Source organism: Plectrocnemia conspersa, unplaced genomic scaffold (assembly GCF_051122295.1).
Source record: "Plectrocnemia conspersa isolate PC_06_02 unplaced genomic scaffold, ASM5112229v1 ptg000008l, whole genome shotgun sequence".
NCBI classification, from domain to species: Eukaryota; Metazoa; Arthropoda; class Insecta; order Trichoptera; family Polycentropodidae; genus Plectrocnemia; species Plectrocnemia conspersa.
The window spans coordinates 4,956,437-4,975,082 of NW_028277172.1; the positions used below are offsets into that span (position 1 = coordinate 4,956,437).

At 27.7% G+C, this 18,646-nt stretch overlaps 1 protein-coding gene across 1 annotated transcript in view; it reads right to left on the minus strand.

Moving 5' to 3' along the window:
• LOC148232783 (multiple PDZ domain protein-like) overlaps positions 1–18,646 on the minus strand; it is a 243,705-nt gene that overhangs the window by 136,294 nt on the left and 88,765 nt on the right. The gene's annotated exons all lie outside the window — the stretch shown is intronic.

The window sequence follows — 18,646 nt, forward strand, 5'->3', positions numbered from 1 at the left end:
TTAAATACTTTTGCCCTCTAATAAAAGCATATTTTATTACATTTGGCACGGACCCACTCTTGTAGTGGTATACAACATTTAAAAATATTAGTACAAATTTAATTTTTAACAACTAAAGACTATCTCGAGAAATCAGAAAATAAAAAAATAAAAAAAAATCTTAATTTGGCATTTAAAAAAAAATTACACCACTACATAATATATGCCACTATGCATTTTTTTAAATTTCATCCGTGGGATTAGAAAAATCTGATTATTAATTATAAATAAAACATACAAATTATACAATAGCTATATAATAATCACTTATTCCAATTTCTCAGATACGAAAAATACTAAAAAAATAAGTATTCATATGGGATTTGAACCCAGGTTTATTAGGTATTAGTTAGGATTTAAACCACTGGTCTATCTGATTGGTAGTTATTAAAATTTTTATGCAACATAAGGCGTCTATCATTCCTAAACCCAAACTGTATTTAATCAATATTATATATACGTAAATCCTTTCGAATATCATATGCATATTATTACTCAATATATATATAATTGATGGTCATGCAATAGCACTGAAGTTATAAAACCAATTTATATATAAACGTAAAACGCAAAAAAGTATATAAAATACATAATAAAAAAATATGTTTTAAATGTACAAGCCCAAATTATTTCGTGACATTATTGGAATGAAACCAAACAAATTGTATGAAAAAAACAGTTTATTCGTAAGGAAGTAAACACTAGAATATCTGTGAAATGTGCTTGATGATATATAATATAAATTATCTTTCAACTTAGAAGTCTGCACAGCTTTAAAAGTGTTTGGCAAATGTAACTCACTGAAGCAAAATAATAATTAAACAACCTTAGTAATATATAAAAAATAAACTTTGTAGTTAACCATATGCATTAACCATCTGTTAAACAAAAAGAAGAGTAGTAACACATTATAAAAATATAATTAAAATAGAATACATTAAAGTTTTGTCTCTTAAAAACCAGCATTAGTAAAAAAAAATATGTTTATGACATTGGTTATTTCTGTAAAAAAATTATATATTGTAGAATAATACGAAAAGGTTTTTATAATACCATTTGTTAATGATTATTTTTTCTTTATCTTTCTAATGAACTGTATTATAATTCACGATATGTAAAGTCCTTGTTACAGATTAAACTTGATTGACGTTTCATTATTTTTTGCTACATAATCGCATTAAATTCTTAAATTATTTATAATTGACCTAATTAAACATTATTATATTAAAAATTGATTTATTTTAATAAAAAATATATTTTTGTTGTACGATAAAAATCGTTGTATAAGACAGTTGTTATCTAAAGATCAAGTAGCAAAATATATTTTAGAATTAAATTATATTTAAAATATTTTTTTCTAGTTTCATAATAAAAGCTATAAAAGAGATGGTTTTTAAATGTATTTTAAACATATAAACTTAATCGTATGTGATAGTGAAATTGTGTATTTGAAGTTAATTTAAAATGATTTAGCGCTGCATATCTAATTTGATAAAGATAAGTCGCGCTGGGGAATCACTCGCACCAAACAAGCATCGCGGCGAAAAGGTTAATAAATAGTTTCCTTTTTTAGTTATTAAATAGTTTTGTGTTTTATTGATATGTGCAAAAGTTAATGCAAAATAAGTTTTACCTAGTTAGGAGTGAATAACTTTTTTTAATAAATAAAATACTATACATAAAAAAGCTTTGTGCAAAGACAATCAAAATTTTGGCGCTAAAAGAATATATTTAAATATTAAGAGTGATCAACCAAAAGTATCACATCATATTTTATAATAATTTATTGTATTTATCAATATTTTTAATATTAAATTAAATTAAATATATTTTTCTTGTTATTTATCATAGCTTTTTTAAATTTTAACGACGTTTAAAAAAATTGTATCAATATTTCGCTAATTTGTATTTTTTTGATTTACAATACCAAATGTAAATAATCATACCGCAACAATGTTTTTGTATTGCAATGCTCATCGGTTAAAAGCGGGAGATGAGGAAGACACTTTTTTTGTACAAAAATCTTAAAATTTTCCACATCCACAGTCGATTAATTTTTTAAGTAAAGCAATGTCGAATAATACACATATGGTTATAATATATTATATTCTTATCAAAATTGATTTTTAAATCCAATCAAAGGCAAAACAGCCACCAAAAGTGGTTATGTTTAAAATTATTTTACGGTAGTAAATAAACTTAAAATATTAATATTAAACTATTAAAATTATATTTAATATATTGAAAAATTTATGGCCTATTTTGATCATTGGTTATTTTTTATGACTTTAAAATAAACAGGTTGCTCCCTAAGTAATCACAACTATCGCGACTTGCATACAACATGTCTAAGAAAATGACTTTTGATTGGGAAAGTTGAGAACATACAAAACAAATGTTTTTTTTAAGGGATTATTAACGCTATCTGATCTAAAGGACAATTTTGAAAATAATTAATAATTAAACTGCAATAGTTTTTTGACATTTCTCGCTGCTTTAACCCTTTATGTGCTAGGTGCGAGTAAATCCGAATCATTGTGTAAAGTTCTTAAGTACGAAATTCGCATTTCTCTCACGCTTGATAAAAAATAATATTTTTTTTTAATAAAAATAATCAATTGTTCATTAAAAAATAAAATTAAAGATTTAATCCTGAATGTGAATAAAGATGCAGCATAGAATGAATTTAAACATATAAAAAAATCGTAATTAAATCTTTACGTTAATTTTTTATGTATTATAGACCAATTACGTGACTTTTTATGAAAATTAATTAAGTACTTAAAGGGTTAAAGTAGTAAAGCACACATTTTATTTTATACCATTAAGTTTTATTATCATAAGCATTTGCAGTAATTTATTAACTTTCTGTTGAAATGGTAGAATGTTGTATTACCGTTACGATTAATATTTTTGAAATGAGTAAAACGACAAATAGGTATGATTTATCTTTCAGATGATTTTAGATATATAAAAACACTGTTTCAGAGCAGACAGATTTCAAATTATGTTTTGATTTAGACCTTGAACTTCCAACCAGTGGAGTTCGCACATCTAAAAACCGACGTTAGATCTTGATACAGTCTAACAATCATTTACAAGCTATCAAAAGTTAATATTTTACGAGGCTTGCGACTGAAATAACAACAGTAATAAATTGTCGTGAAAAACAGCGAATGCTATAAAAATATAAAATTTGTTATAAATTTGACTTTAAGTGATGAATCTTATTTATCTAGTCAGTAGCCAAATTATGATGCGGTATGTTTTGTAGGTCATGAATACTTTAAAAGCTTATATTTCTTATTTGACCTGACAATAAATTCGTCATAAAACAGTCTTAGTATAAGATGAATGTCTTCTTTATGATCTATTAATTTTATACCGCAATGTCATTAGAAAGGCTCTTTGCTCTTAGATTATACTAATTTAATAAAAAATATTGTTTTTGTTTGACTATTAAATAATATGGTTTAAATAGTAAGAAATATTAATTAATAATTTCTTAAAATATATAATACATAAAAACAATATATAAATAATACATGTTTATATACAAAAACACATTGTGTATCATGATTAATTACAAAAAAGTGTTATGGCAATATTCCGAGAGAGAAGAACAAACAATTGGATAGCTCTATAAACGGCTGAATTAAATTCACTGCTTTAATATAATAACAAGACGTGGAGAATTGGGATCTATCTAAAAATAGCAATGGAAAACAAGCAAGTTCACATCTTGAGCTTAATATATCGCAAACAACACGCAATAGTAACAAAGCGTGGTGTGAGAAAAACAACTTCTAAGTCCATAGTGCGATGTTGGTTTAAAAACTTTAGAAAAGGAGACGCGAATCTCAAAGTTGAAGAGGGTCTAAGACTTCTTTTGTCGACGAAAACGAGGCATCAAATACTTCAGAGGAAATGTATAAGCTTTCGATAAAATGTATCAAAGTAAATCAAAATACGATCAATATTAAATTAATTAATAATATATTATCTATAAAATACATGAAAATCTTTACTTAGAAACTACTAATATTATTAATGTGTATATATTTTTAATATTTCGCGTGGCCCTCTCAATTTGTGTAATGGATCGAATGTTTTGTGACCCAAATTAAGTTGGCGCATTTTTTCTTCCACGAAAAACAATAAGTCACGTAATCGAATTCGAGTCCCAGGGGTCACGTGTATATTTACGTAGATACATTTGAACCTTATGAAACCGTATCGTGTCTGTCAAAAGCATTTTCTTGTCACTGAGGGATATTTAAAATCGATTGCAAATTATTTAAAAATAATTTAAAAAAAGTTTATAGACCATTGGGTATTCTTTTTTTTAAATATTAGTCTTTCATGTAAGTATAATACAACAGTCAAAGACTGTCATTTGTAAACCTAACAATAACTTGAATATACTTTAACAATATAGTGTCGTATAGAAATTGATTATCCCCTTGCAATTTTATTCCGATTTGTAAGCCATACGTTGAAACATGACATGTATTAGCCTAATGCGTTACAACGAAGTAAACACAATCAACAACCACGAAATAAATAGTGAGACTAGACTTAAATCAAAGTTTATAAATGAGTCACATATATTTAAATAATTTTTACTTTTCGTACTAGATAAATATATAAAACCTTTTTTCATTATTAAAAAACGAGAATTTTATGATGTAGCTCTGTAGAAAGCCAACATACATTTTTTCTAAAAAAAAAATATTTTTATTTGATTATTAATATATTTTTTATATTACCAAAGCAAAGATAAGATCAATAAGACAAAAAAACAGGATTTAAATTCGCCGAAAGGCAATTTTTTTAGCATGATTTTGTAAAACGCCCCATATTTTTTTGCAATCTGCCGATTACCACGTCAAGCGGTTTATTCTTATTTGATTTTTAATGTAGTTCTTAGATAACCAAAACAAAGTTAAACCAATTAGAGTAGTTAAAAATCGTAAACATTTTTTTGTCATTCAAATACTTCCGATCTTAATTAAAAGCTTTAAAAAATGCAAGCGCATTTGCAAACTTATGGGACGGACACACCCTTACTTATACATTGGTATTAAAAATGCAGCGGATACAAAATATTTTGAATTAATCATGCAAATTATTCTTTTAACAAAAGAAGGCTCAATGAAAATACTCGAAAAATCAGCAAATTTCTTGAAAAACAAGAATTCTTAATATGGCATTTTTTTAATGTTCTCAAACTACTAACCATCAGTGGATGAAACCATGCAAAAAGCTTGATTTTATTTTAATTAATTATCCATATGATTAGAAAAATCTGGCAAAAACCAATTCTGTTACTATGATTGATCGGAATCATTATCTTTTATTTCAATACGTCGACTTCCACAGTGGTTTATTCTTATTTTATTATTAATTTTATTTTTAAAAAACCAAAGCAAAGATTAGACTAATAAGAGTAATTAAACAAATACTACCGACCGCTATTAAAAATTAAAAAGAAAGCATGCATTTTTGTAAGCATCTGGGACGGACCCACCTTTTCTTAAGCAGTGGTATAAAAATATGCAGCGTATGTTACACATTATAAAATATTAGTGCAAATTTATTTCTTAATAAAATAGGATCAATTAATATTCTCAAAAAATAGAATTTTTGAATAAATATGGAAAAAAGCAAATATAAATATTCTAAAAATAGATATCAAGAAAAAAATAGATATTGCTTAAAAATTGCAGTTATTCAAAAAAATAAAAAATCTCAAAAAAAAGTCTGGGTATTAAAATTTTTTTAAATAAAATTAAAAAAAAAATAATGTTTTTTTACATTTTTTACCGTTTTATGAAGGTTTTTTCGAAACCAAATTGCCGTAATTTTAATCAAATTGCTATGAAACTTATTGTAAAAATAAATTTTGTTAAGATTTTAACTAGGCTCTTTAACCTTTTTATAACAAAATAACAAGCCAGTCTAATTCGCCATTTTGCTTCAAAAGGGCAGCTATTTAAAATATTTTTAAAATCTCAACTTTGTAAAAAGAATATTCAAAATAAAAAGTTCAAGGGTTAGATAGTATTAAAAATTTAATTTAAAAAATGAGAAAACTATAAAATAATGTTTTTTTTTTTAAATTTTTTGTCATTTATATAAGTGATAATAAATTTAAGGACACGATTTCTGTCTTAGTTTTAATCACAATTACATGAAAATTTTCCACTATATTGTTTTAAAATTGTGGCAATTTTAAAATCATAACTTCGTTAAAAAAACTTTAAGGAAAAATAGTAACAAAGAAAAGCATTAATAATGACTATGTTTTAAATAAATTAAAACATGGTTTTATAAAATATTAATTAAAAAGTAAAGTGGTCAAAAATATTTTGTAATAATTGTAAAATAAAAAAGCTTTCTTTTTAACAAACTTTTATATATATTAATAATTTAAAGAGTGGCGAAACATATGTCATTCTAGTACTATATTATGGTTTTCTGTGAATCGTGCAATTATTTTGTTGAAATTGAAAAAATAAAAACGTTTTTATCACGAAAAAAAAACAATTCAACAATCAGAAAATTAGTTGTAAGAAAATGTTACTTGAATTTACGAAAAATCAGAGCGGTTTTCGTATTATTACATATAGAAATGAGACACAATTATTTATTAATAGGATCAATCGTACCGCAATAAAAAACGGTCAGCCCCAATTATCGCCACCAAGCAGGTAGCGTGCAATCTCTCCGAATTGACACATGACAAATTTACACCATCACAAAGCAAATCATGATTGGTCGAATAGCTTAATAAGATATACATAAACTAAAAATTCGCACTGGTCAAAAGATCGAGGAACAAAGTAATACAAGCTAGAACGCTATCACACATTAATCACTTCCATTCAGTACTCCCATCACAACTTCAATGTGGACCTTTTAATTGACAACCAATTTATTTTCAACTTGATATATACGAATGTAAAGCCTAACTCGCACCAAACAGAGCTACGCCGAATCGACCGAGACGATGATTAAAAGTCCGAGAAAAGCACTATTTTCATCTTTAAAATTAAAAACGCTCTTGGAATAAAACGATGCACTACTTTAACGGTATTATTATTGCACAATATATTTAATCTTTTGTGATTAAAAATTAAATAAAATAAATTCGAATTTCTATGCAAAACATTTTATTTCTATATATTTTTGATAGCTAAAACTAAAATACAATACTTGACCGATTTTAATAATAATATTTTAAAATCGCAAGATTTTTTTAAAAATAGTTAGTTATTTTAAATAAAGTTTATTACTCACATACATTCGAACTCACGACTTTAAGATTATGAGACTTACGCGCTGCCTACTGCGCCACCGAGGCGTTAAAAATTCAGCAAATTTACAGTAGACTTTGTTTTATCAGTCAATGGTTATGTGTTTACTCAGCTGTTCACGTTCGACATTTTACAATGCAAATATAATCATACACATAATATCGTATATATGATATGCTTACATAAATCGATATACTACATATATTATATATAAACGCGACTGTAGCTTCCTTATCGACTTTTTTATATAAAGTATATTTTTGCGTTAAAAGTATCGTAAAGTATTCACGTGTCACGTAAGTGGTTCAATGCTTCACTGTAATTCGACGTAAGGCACTTGTATTTTGATTGTTATTGAACTGTGACCTTTTGTAACGTCTTTATTTAGTAAAGCTAATATTTAATGAATTATTTCATTTCAGCGGAAAGTTGGAAGGTATGTATGTAAATCAAAAGTCAAAAGTCAAAGCAATAATTAGCTTAACAAACTAATAAAAAACAGAAAATGTACATACATACATAGGTTATAGCTGAGATTGATTGAGAAAATTTATATAATCATTATAAATTTGTATACAGATTTATTTAAATACATATATATGTATATATTATATATACGTATAATTAAAATGTATTTGAAAATTTTAAAATACATATTTTGAAAATTTGGTTATTTATAGTTTACATACATACACCTTTCTCTTACTAAAAATATTAAAAGGGTAATGTCGCGTATAATAGGACATACACTTTGTCACGTGTACGTTATAATATGATAGTATGAGCGGTTATATTAATATCCGGTGTTATATATTAATTTAAGCTCCCGGCGCTAAATCACACCGAAAATACGCTTTTTCGGGGTATAACCAACCATGGGTTTAATTAAAAAGTCGACCTGTTAAACGGCCCTGCCGCGCGGTGAAAAATTAAAACGGGATTAGACCGGAAATGATTAGTGCGTAATTGATTCGGGATTAAAATTATATTTTACGGAATATGTAAATTATATATTGAATATTAATAATATTCGTCGTTGAGCGACGACGATAAACGTAGCATATATACGATGAGATTTTGTGAGATATGGACAAGTCACGTGTTCTTGTATATTACAAAAATATCTTTATCTTTTTGTGTTATATAGAGGCAGATATGGGGAAACATACGACCTCCCTTAATTAATGCCTATATAATGCAGATGACACTACTTTATTTGCTGCATCTGGAAACATCACGTACAAGTAAAGTTTAAATTTACAATGTTTATGAGTTAGGCTAACTAATTTCTGTATGTACATTTGTAAAGCATATAATATTTTTCGCTAAAATAAAATATCAAAAATATAGACAAAGTTGCGAATCATGTCTGGGTATTTAAAAAGTCGGTGTGTTTTCAGAATATTTTTTAGATATTCATCTACAAAATTTTTTACTCATACAAGAGTATTAAAAATGACAATTAACAGCGCGTTTGAATAAGGAAATATATTTTAAATACGATTACAATAATTCTGCATCGCGTTTCAAGAGGTCATGTAAGACATCATTTATTTACGTTATTAAAATATTGTGGCAATTCCTACTTCTGGGTGTACTCATTGCGTTTTTTTTTAATTTATATGTTTTTAAAGGTTGAATAATAAAACGCTTTTGTTAAAATGAATATTAGGATTTTATAATGATATTGGACGAATCTTTGTATGTTATTTAAAAATCAAAACATATAAAATATTTTGCATTTTATATTTCGATTTCAATCAGAAATCAAATTAGATAACGTCACATAATGTGAATTGCTCGCACGTCGGAAGGGCTCTAAAGGGACATCTAGGATTTATTTTGAAGAATAAACTCTAAGTTGTACATTTATTGATTTTTAAAAATACAAGCAGATTCATGTGATATAAAAACATTTCAAGATAATTTAATTTTTATGATTAAAACATTTTCGTAAAATTAGATTTTTATTGATTGTAAAATTGTTTGTAGTGAAAATACATTTGCTGCTAATTTTTATAAAATAAATTGCTTGCCTCTTTATTGTAATAATTGTACAAAATACATTAATGTATACATAACACATAAATACATATAATTGAAAATATTCAAAGAATGCAAGTATACGGGCTCCCGCATCTGAATGCACACAAAGGCTAACGAGATTAATTTAAATCATGTTCAGATTATCTTTGTGCATTCAAAAGTAGATTGAAACCAGAATATAAGATATGATTTGCACTAAATTCACATTAAATTTATGTGGAACAAAATACATAGATAAACCATAAATGATTTATAATTCCATAATAATATTTGTGCTGCCGAAGAGAAAAACTCGTGCGAATATTCTCTCCGACGTCAAACTTTCAAAAAAAAAAAAACGAAAGCAATATTGAATCAGCAAGAAGTTTTCCAAAGAAATTCTTTGGAAAGGGAGCCTCCTGTTGATGTTGAAGTCTCAAACTGAGGTCCGAGAAAAACCCGTAAATAAGCCAGTGTCCGTGACACGAAATGCGATCTTTGCCCTCCGAGGGAAAACAACACATTTCCCGCGAGGGAAAATATTTTTCTACATCGGAGCCGAATCAGATAGGTACACCCTCTTCAAAGATCAGGGACTGGGAATGGAGAGAGGCTGGAATGAAAATAAATTGGAAAAAAATAATCAAAAAAAAAAACATATCTACCCACGCAAACGAAAACATTTCGAAGCTCGGATTGATTATTATTATAATCTGCAAGTGATTTGTAAATTTAACCATTAGGCATTATTACGATAGAAAATTCTTAAGAGATTATATATATTGAAATAAAGTTCCGTATAATATTTAATTTATAAATATGCATATGTGAGTGTGTTTTGTAAAAACTTTCTGAAAAGAACAGTACATATTATTATGCTAATGAACTGGTTGATATGATAAAAAGAAAATCTTTTTCGCGAGTTCAAACTTGACATAGACATGGGTAAGGTTGTGTTTATATTTGTTAAACGTATTTATAGAATGTGTATATATAAAAATACATTTAGCCTCATTCCTAAATTTAAGTATTGTGGAAGAGTTTTTTTTAACTATATTGGTATATATGTAATAATGTTATTCATTAAAAAAACGGGTAAGCTAAACACTGGAAATTATATTTGTAAGCATAAATATATTGACTAAGATATGGTCCTTTGATAACATTTTCCGATATTTTCTTAAAAAAAAATAGAAAAAATATGACAATAATATATGTTTATTTATCTACATATTTACATAAATATGTATCTTTGTATAAACGTATTTTAATACAATGTTAATAATAAAAATTTACAAAAAATATATATTTTTTATTATTTTTAATTTTGTAAATAATACAATATTGTATTATATAAAATACGTAATATTTGTAGCGCATTGAAATAGTAAATTATAATAAAAAAATCTTTAAAATATATTAGTAATTAAAATAAACAATTATTTTACCAAGGAGGACACAGACAAGGCTTTTGCGTTACCATGGACTATATTTAAAATAATTCCCGAGACTATAAATCATCTCACAATGGGGTTGATTCGTCCTAAACGATTTCAGTATCGCATTAACACGATTCTAAGCAGTCGCATATAAATCAACAACCACCGCGCAACACATTCCAGATTATCGAGTTTCCCCGCGTTCTTTGTGTGTGCTTGTGTGTGCTTGTGCGAATTACACATACTATACATATATATATTTCTTCTACTTTCTACTATTCTCCCAAATGAACTTTAGTTGCTTTTCAAATGTTTAATCTGTGTGAATTTAATAAACACAGCAAAACTTAGTATCAACCCAATATTTAGTGTTTTCTCATCCTTTATAAACTGTACTTTTCAACACTTAAAATGTGTGGGTGTTTATATATTATTTTTTATTAAGTTAATTAAACATTTGTTCTTTATACAGAACCACTCTCTATATACACACATTCATAATTTATATATAGAAACATATACAAGTATGTATGTATGTGAAACATGTAATCTACTAAGTAAGCTGTGCATGTAATAAGATAATTGGAATTCTAATAGGCGGATCATCCAATAGAGCGTTTTATAGTCAAGATAGTTACATATAAATTAAGCCAAGTAGTAATTAGAAGGTAGCTTATTGGGAAACTAATCTAAGTGAGTAATCTTAAGCTAGTCTCAAACTCGCTATATACTCTTTATTATTATAGGCATGACTATCTAATTTAAAAAAAATCTTTTACACCCTTAGTACATGTTACTAAGCACAAAGTAGTGTCAAATTGAATTGAAAACCATCTTTGCGAATTTTGTTAGATATGTGTCTTTAAAAGTCACTAGAAAACAAAGCGCTATACAAATATATATTTTGGAACACAAGAATTTCTAGATAAATACCGTAAAAAAATCACTTGATCGCACCGACTATATTGTCATACAAATCATTTTGTTATCATCGGACATGTCCTAAAAATGGATACCCGGAAGACAAAGCTTAACAATATAAACTTTCCCACTTATTCGAAGCGCAAAAAAGCTCAACTAAAACATGTCTAAGCAGAGAACCTCATTATTTGCTAACTTTACCACTGCGAGGACTTTATAATCTAACACTTTCACCACAAATAGCCCATGATTGGCCAAGGGGTGCAAGAAAAAAGATGGTCGATGTTCACTTCCAATTTTCTCTATTATAAATACATCGTAACGCTGCTATTAAATAATCATTTTACATCAAAGCTTTCATTAAAACTACCGACCGCTGCAGATGATGCCATTAAAGTGAAAAGAAAAACAGCTGCTTCCACTTTGATTGTCAGGCCTTGTCAATCCAAGCAGCTATTTTTAATCATCAAGACTCAAATTTGACCTTCGAGATGACTCAAATATTTTTAATGCAGAACCATTATATCTTTATAATAATATCCCTTTATTGCTGATAATTGTACAGCGAAAATTTTAATTGTTGATATTTTATAAATTAAACTTACATTAAATTGATTAAACCATATGTGCCACTTTTTTCATTTTAAATAAAGAGTACAAATTAATAATTTAAGACAAATAAATTATCTTGAAATAAATTAATTAATAAAAAAATATTTTCAATTATTAAATAGATATTTGGAATTTAATAATTTAATAAAAAATAAACAACCCTTATATAGCAATGAGATCATTTCTGAAAATTTCTGAAAAAATTATTTTTAATTCCATATACATTTCTACTCAATTTTTGTATATTTATTTCTCGAAAGATATTTATGAGAAATAATTTTTATAAATATTATTTTATTGCCAATTAAAAAAATGTAACCTTAGATCTCGCTTCGGATCACTAATAAAAAATATAAGCTATTTTTATTATATTTTCGTCTCCCTATTTATGTTTCGTGTTTTCCCTATTATTTTTACAATAAACTGTTCCAGAAATACGCGTCATATAACATCGGACATATTACAAAAATATTTCTTTGTCAAGTGGCACTAGACATCGAGAAGTTAACCGTTAATCCTTAGACTATTTTTTGCGACCCGTGATTAATAGACCATGTTTGTATCGTTTTTATGTTATTAACTAAAATATGTACATATTTTATATTACTAGCACATCTTCAGAATTGAGACACGTTCTTATATTATATTCTGTAGCGAACAGCTGTTGAACCACCGTCTGACTCACTCGAATCACATTATAATATTATATATGCAAAGGGTAAATCTGGGTCAAACAGCCACCGTATTATAATATGAATAGTAAGAAATTGAATCTAGTCGTATTATTAATATCAATGTACAATAAGATGTTTGCACAAACTCGATTTGTATATACAATTATATGTCATAATTATTGTTTTTTTTTAATTAAATTTAATTTAATTTAAAAAATCCATAAATGTTCTTGAATAAAAATATAAATATTTTACGAATATGTAGATAAAATATATTCACAATATGTCCGTTGGAGTCAGATTTACCCTACATTTTTTTGTCTATATCCCGATTCTTTGGCAGCAATTCAGACAAAGTTTCCTCATATTAGTTTCACATACGTGACCGGTTTCGAGGAATTTACCAAAGTTTTCACGTCACGTGAGGACCGTGAAAAAGTTTGCCGATATGGAAATCGCGATCGGATTTTTGTGCCGTTGTGAAACAACACGTTTGCAATTTATGAGTTTCATTTTGAACTTTAACTGTGTACTAGTATTTACCGTGGTGTATACAACCAGGCCATTATTCTGCCAGGCAGTAAATAAGCGGAAACAGCCACTGCTCTTGGCGTTAATGAGTATCAAACGGAACGTTTGGCTTTTATGGTTAAAGTGAACCGCTATTGAAAAACATGTTATGTAAGTGTGCTATTGAAAATGGTTAGAAATTAGAGAGAAGTTTAATTTTAATGAATGTATAACGGGATATTTACTTATAGGATATAATTATTTGTAGAAAATAGTAATCTTTATAAAGAAAATACATTCGTTATTTGATTCTTGAAACGATTAATCTGAAAGCTTTAATGATTTATTATATATATAAATAAATTGCAGGCTTAAATTATTGTATATATATATATATTAATGTAATATCAACATATATATTTAAATAAACGAAAAATAAATAGTTTTTATATTTTTAAGAATCATGTAAAAAATTATGTATTTTTAATGCAAACAACCCTTTTAAAAAAAATAGGTATTATTTGAGTTTTCATGAATCTGCATGTAATGTTTGTAATAAATATCAAGGGTAATAAATACACGTTTATTTTTTTATAGATGTAGGTTTAGTCGATAGTAATACTTTATGTAAGCGATCCATATTCAATGTGCGTAGTCCATTGGTTTCCAATATCAAAGGTTCTTTCCTCTCTTAACCCAAAATATTGCTTTCCTTCGGTATTTTTATTTTCTTTAAAACTGTATTGCATTCTATAACTCCTTTGCATTGTTCTAATATTTTGTTTTATAGATATCAAATGAACTTATTTCACTTTTAAAGCATTAAATAAAACTAATATATAGTTCTAAAATTCAGTGTGTATATTTTGTCAAAAAACACTGATGAAAGAAAATATAAATTACTAATAACATTAAAAAAAGTGGGAACTGCGACGGCGCCGACACGATTTTATTGCTTTTGACGTGAATTTTTGCCTTCCGAGAAGTGATAATTGTTTTTGCGCCCTCCTATAGACCAAAATTCGATTTGAATACACTTTGACCGATACTCTCATATCAATAAATTTGGAAATGAATAAATCTCTTATATAAATTTTGTTTAATTTTTTATGCGCTTCGTAGCATAAGAAAAGCTGCTTTAAATTTAATTAAAATATATTTTTCTTTAAAAAAATGCTTGACAAGAATAAGTTCCGGCACCTTTTTTGTTTAATAAAACCCTCAGTAACCTTTCAAATGATAGAGTTTTAGAGTATAAAATATTAAATTCTGTAGAGGCACAAACAGATACATCAAATCAGAATGAACATCTTTAGATAATCTTTCTAAAAACAATAAATCACTGAGCACTAATGGTAAACCGAAAGAAATGCTTAGAAAAAGTAAAAATAAGATTTTGCAACGCATTCCCAAAGTAATTAAAATCATCTATAGCAAAAAGACACTATGCTATTAGAATGAAATAAAGGCATCATTCGCCCGCTCCATCAAAAACTATAAAGGTATAACTTACCTTATGAAGAAGAAATGCTTGAGAAGTACTAATACAGATTTAGGTGCAGAAATTCAACATCTGTTCAGATATTTACGATACAAAAAATTCTGGAAAATACCAAAGAACTTAACACCGACACAGTTAATCTTGGGTTGTTGGGCCAAAAGTGAATAGATTAATTTATATTTAAGAAAAGTGTTTTCGACCATTTATATTAAAATTATTAAGCAACCAGACCAGAGAAACAAGCTCGGGGGTACTGCGTACTACATTTATACAAGTCACACAGTACACCCGAGCTCCTGAACTGATGCTCGTATCGCAAAACAAACCCCAACATCTTTGTGGCTTTATATTTCATATTTTTTTTTATATGATATTTTAAATTATCACTTCCGTATTACCTACTCTCTAGAATAACCTAAAATTTATTTTCCGTCCACTTCTTGGCCACTCCTGATATATTTTGATTAACGCATACACGCTGCTGATTATCCTTTGCCGCCTCTTATACAGAAGAAGCATGAGTTTTTATGCTTTTTAAATCGCTTCTGAGCGGAAACCGCGCAAAAGAGTGGCGCCAGCGCATGGAAATTTGCTCCTTGAAAATTTAGTCGCAATGGATCGCTTCATGTGGGGAACATCGTGTGTTCTGCGTACAACAAGCAACGATTTTTTGCGCTTGTTTTGCGCTCACTAGTGTGAATCAATTTCATTAAATTTAATTAAGTCAATTAAATCGTGGCTCAGATAATTTGGGGAGATCAATCGGGAAACACAGAGCAGGAGAAGCAAAGATAATGTCGCGCAAGTCTACGAGTCTGTACGGGAAGATCCCGGTTTGCCGACTAGCACGCGTTCTGCTGCTAATCCGATACCAAGATCGACTTTGCGTCAAATTTTGAAATTAGACTTGAAACTATATTATATAAGATACAATTAGTGCAAGATAAGGTAACATACCATACGTCCAATGTGACTATACCGGTGGTGAAATATTTTTTTTATATCTTGTGATATCCTATGGTAGCAGCCCAGATTTGACACCTCTTGATTTTTTTATGGGGTTATCTCAAAAGTTGTTTTTACTTAAATAAGCCAGTCACAAAACCGAAACATTTACACGATATTACTTACAAAAATGATTTTACCAATTGTGTTCTTTGGTAAAATAAGTATTTTTTATTGAATTTTCAAAAGTGCAAAAACTCATAACACACCCTGTATAAAAATAAATAAAAGAATTAAAAATAACTACAGAGAGCGCTTGGCGCATGCTCCATTATTTATATTTAATAGTGTTAATCAAGCGTTAATCGCCCTGGCGTAGATTTTTTGCCGCAAATTAAGTATAAAATCCGAGAAGGGTCTCGTCTATTTCTGGCTCGAGTCCCCGGGGTTTTTGTCATGGCCAATAAGAATCGGCGGCGAGAAAAATATACACACATACATACATACATATATATATAAGCGTACACGTGTATATAGGAACAGCCTCAAAGGACCGTCTGGTTTTTGCGACCCTTAATGGCGCCACCGACTGCGAAAATTCGGAAAAGCGCTTTAAAAAATGCAAAAGTTTGGGATCGATTGCCGTAATACAATTGTAGGAGTAACAGAAAAAAAAAACAGTTTGTAACGAGCGGCGGGTTTGCGACGGTGAAAAATTGCGCAATTAGTCTGATCGGTGGTGGCCATTACTATTATCCAAGATGGTGGATGTTTTAAAATTAAAGTTTGATTAAACGCCACTGATTTAATATTTCGTCACGAACATTTTTATTTTAATCATGCGTATATAAATAGTTAATTTTTGTGAAATCATAAAATAAATATATTATGTTACTTCAAACAATATTACCGGCAGCTTTAAAAAATGCTTTCCAATGTTGACACGTCTCAAGGGAATCATATCCCAGCATAAAAATGAATATTATTTATATTACCTCATGTACAGGTATCTGAGAAACCTTGCTTAAACATTATCCATTAGAAATGAGTCGTACAGCCAGCCCAAAAAAATATATACGGATAAAATATATACGATAAAATACTTAGTATCTCCTAACAGTTCCCGCGTGCCGCGTGTGTTTTAGGTTATAAATATATTTAGCTACTAATGGCGCTTTTTACTTCAATTTTAATTTACAACGATGGAAATAAATAATTAAAATATAGTTTTTTTTTTAATTTACTCAAGATAACAAAATGAATTCAACAACTGAAACATTTTAACATGATGACAATTCACTGAAAGATTTTGCGAATAGTGCTGATAATAATATGAAATATGAATCTGAATGTAGTTCTATTGCTAATATTCGAAACAAACCCAAAGTTTTTATTCTTATCGAAAGTTCAGAATGCAAAGAAATTTATACAAATATACAACTTCCAGGTCCAATTAAGTTCAGAAGAACTTCGATACATATCATCAGACAACCTCTTTATTTTATGAAGCGTCTGGTATAAAACACTAATCGATATGCAAAGCAATTTTTATTACAATAAATAAATAGGAGGTGTAGATTTAAACTCTTTGCTTCATAAATGATTGACGAACGATTAATTTCGTCGAGGTCATATACCTTAATCTCCACTATTATATTTTAATAGACAGATTTATTTTTACGTATGTAAAATAAAAACAGATATTGCATTTTTTTTTATATGAATAAAATATATAATGATTGATTATTTTATTATCCAGTAGAACAAAAATACAATAATATTGTTTAAATTGGTATTTTTCTATTTTATCTTATCAGAAAGTTTTTAAGAACTCAAACAGCCAGAAACAACATTAATTTTATTAAAAAGACATAACGTTTTATATTATGTAAAAATACATTCATAACAGCGTGAGATAAATAACACAAAAGTCATCAACACAAAGCTAGAATAATGTTTTCACAATTTGTTATGGTATAGTTTTAATTAAAATCTGCGAGTACAAACTCTCAACTTGTATTCATTAAAACATCTCGAAAAAATATTTTTTATCTTGTTTTTGAATAAATTACTACGTTTGTCTGTGAATATGTAGTTATAATAAATATAAATTAATATTTTTTATTTTATTTAGGAACATAATAATATATTTAGATTAAAAGCTCAATTCAAACTGGACTAAATTTGCCCTTATTTAACCTTAGACTGAATATTTTGGCCTATACTGGGTAATATGTGTCATATTGGCGTGAGCTCCACCGGTAGCGAGGTCACAGCTAAAATCTCGCGTATTTACAAAGTGATAATAAATATCAGTCGGTACAGATTAACACAATTTTTTTTTTATTATGTATATATGCTTAAGACCTTTGCTATTTCACTTATTACGACCCGTTGTAAGTGATTATGAAAGCTAATCATACTTTTAATGCAAAAAATATTATTTTGCTACACTAAAATAATAAATCCTCTCATAATAGCTTTTTTAAACTGGCGTTGTTTTTACGTTGTTTTAAACTAATAAACATCCTTTTCGACAGATGGTTATTTTACCCTAGAGGCGTTCCATCTACATGGTGTTAATTGAAAAGTTTAACGGAAAGCTGACCGACAACAACTAATTTTACGATATTAAAAGAGCTGTATTGAATTAAAAATTGA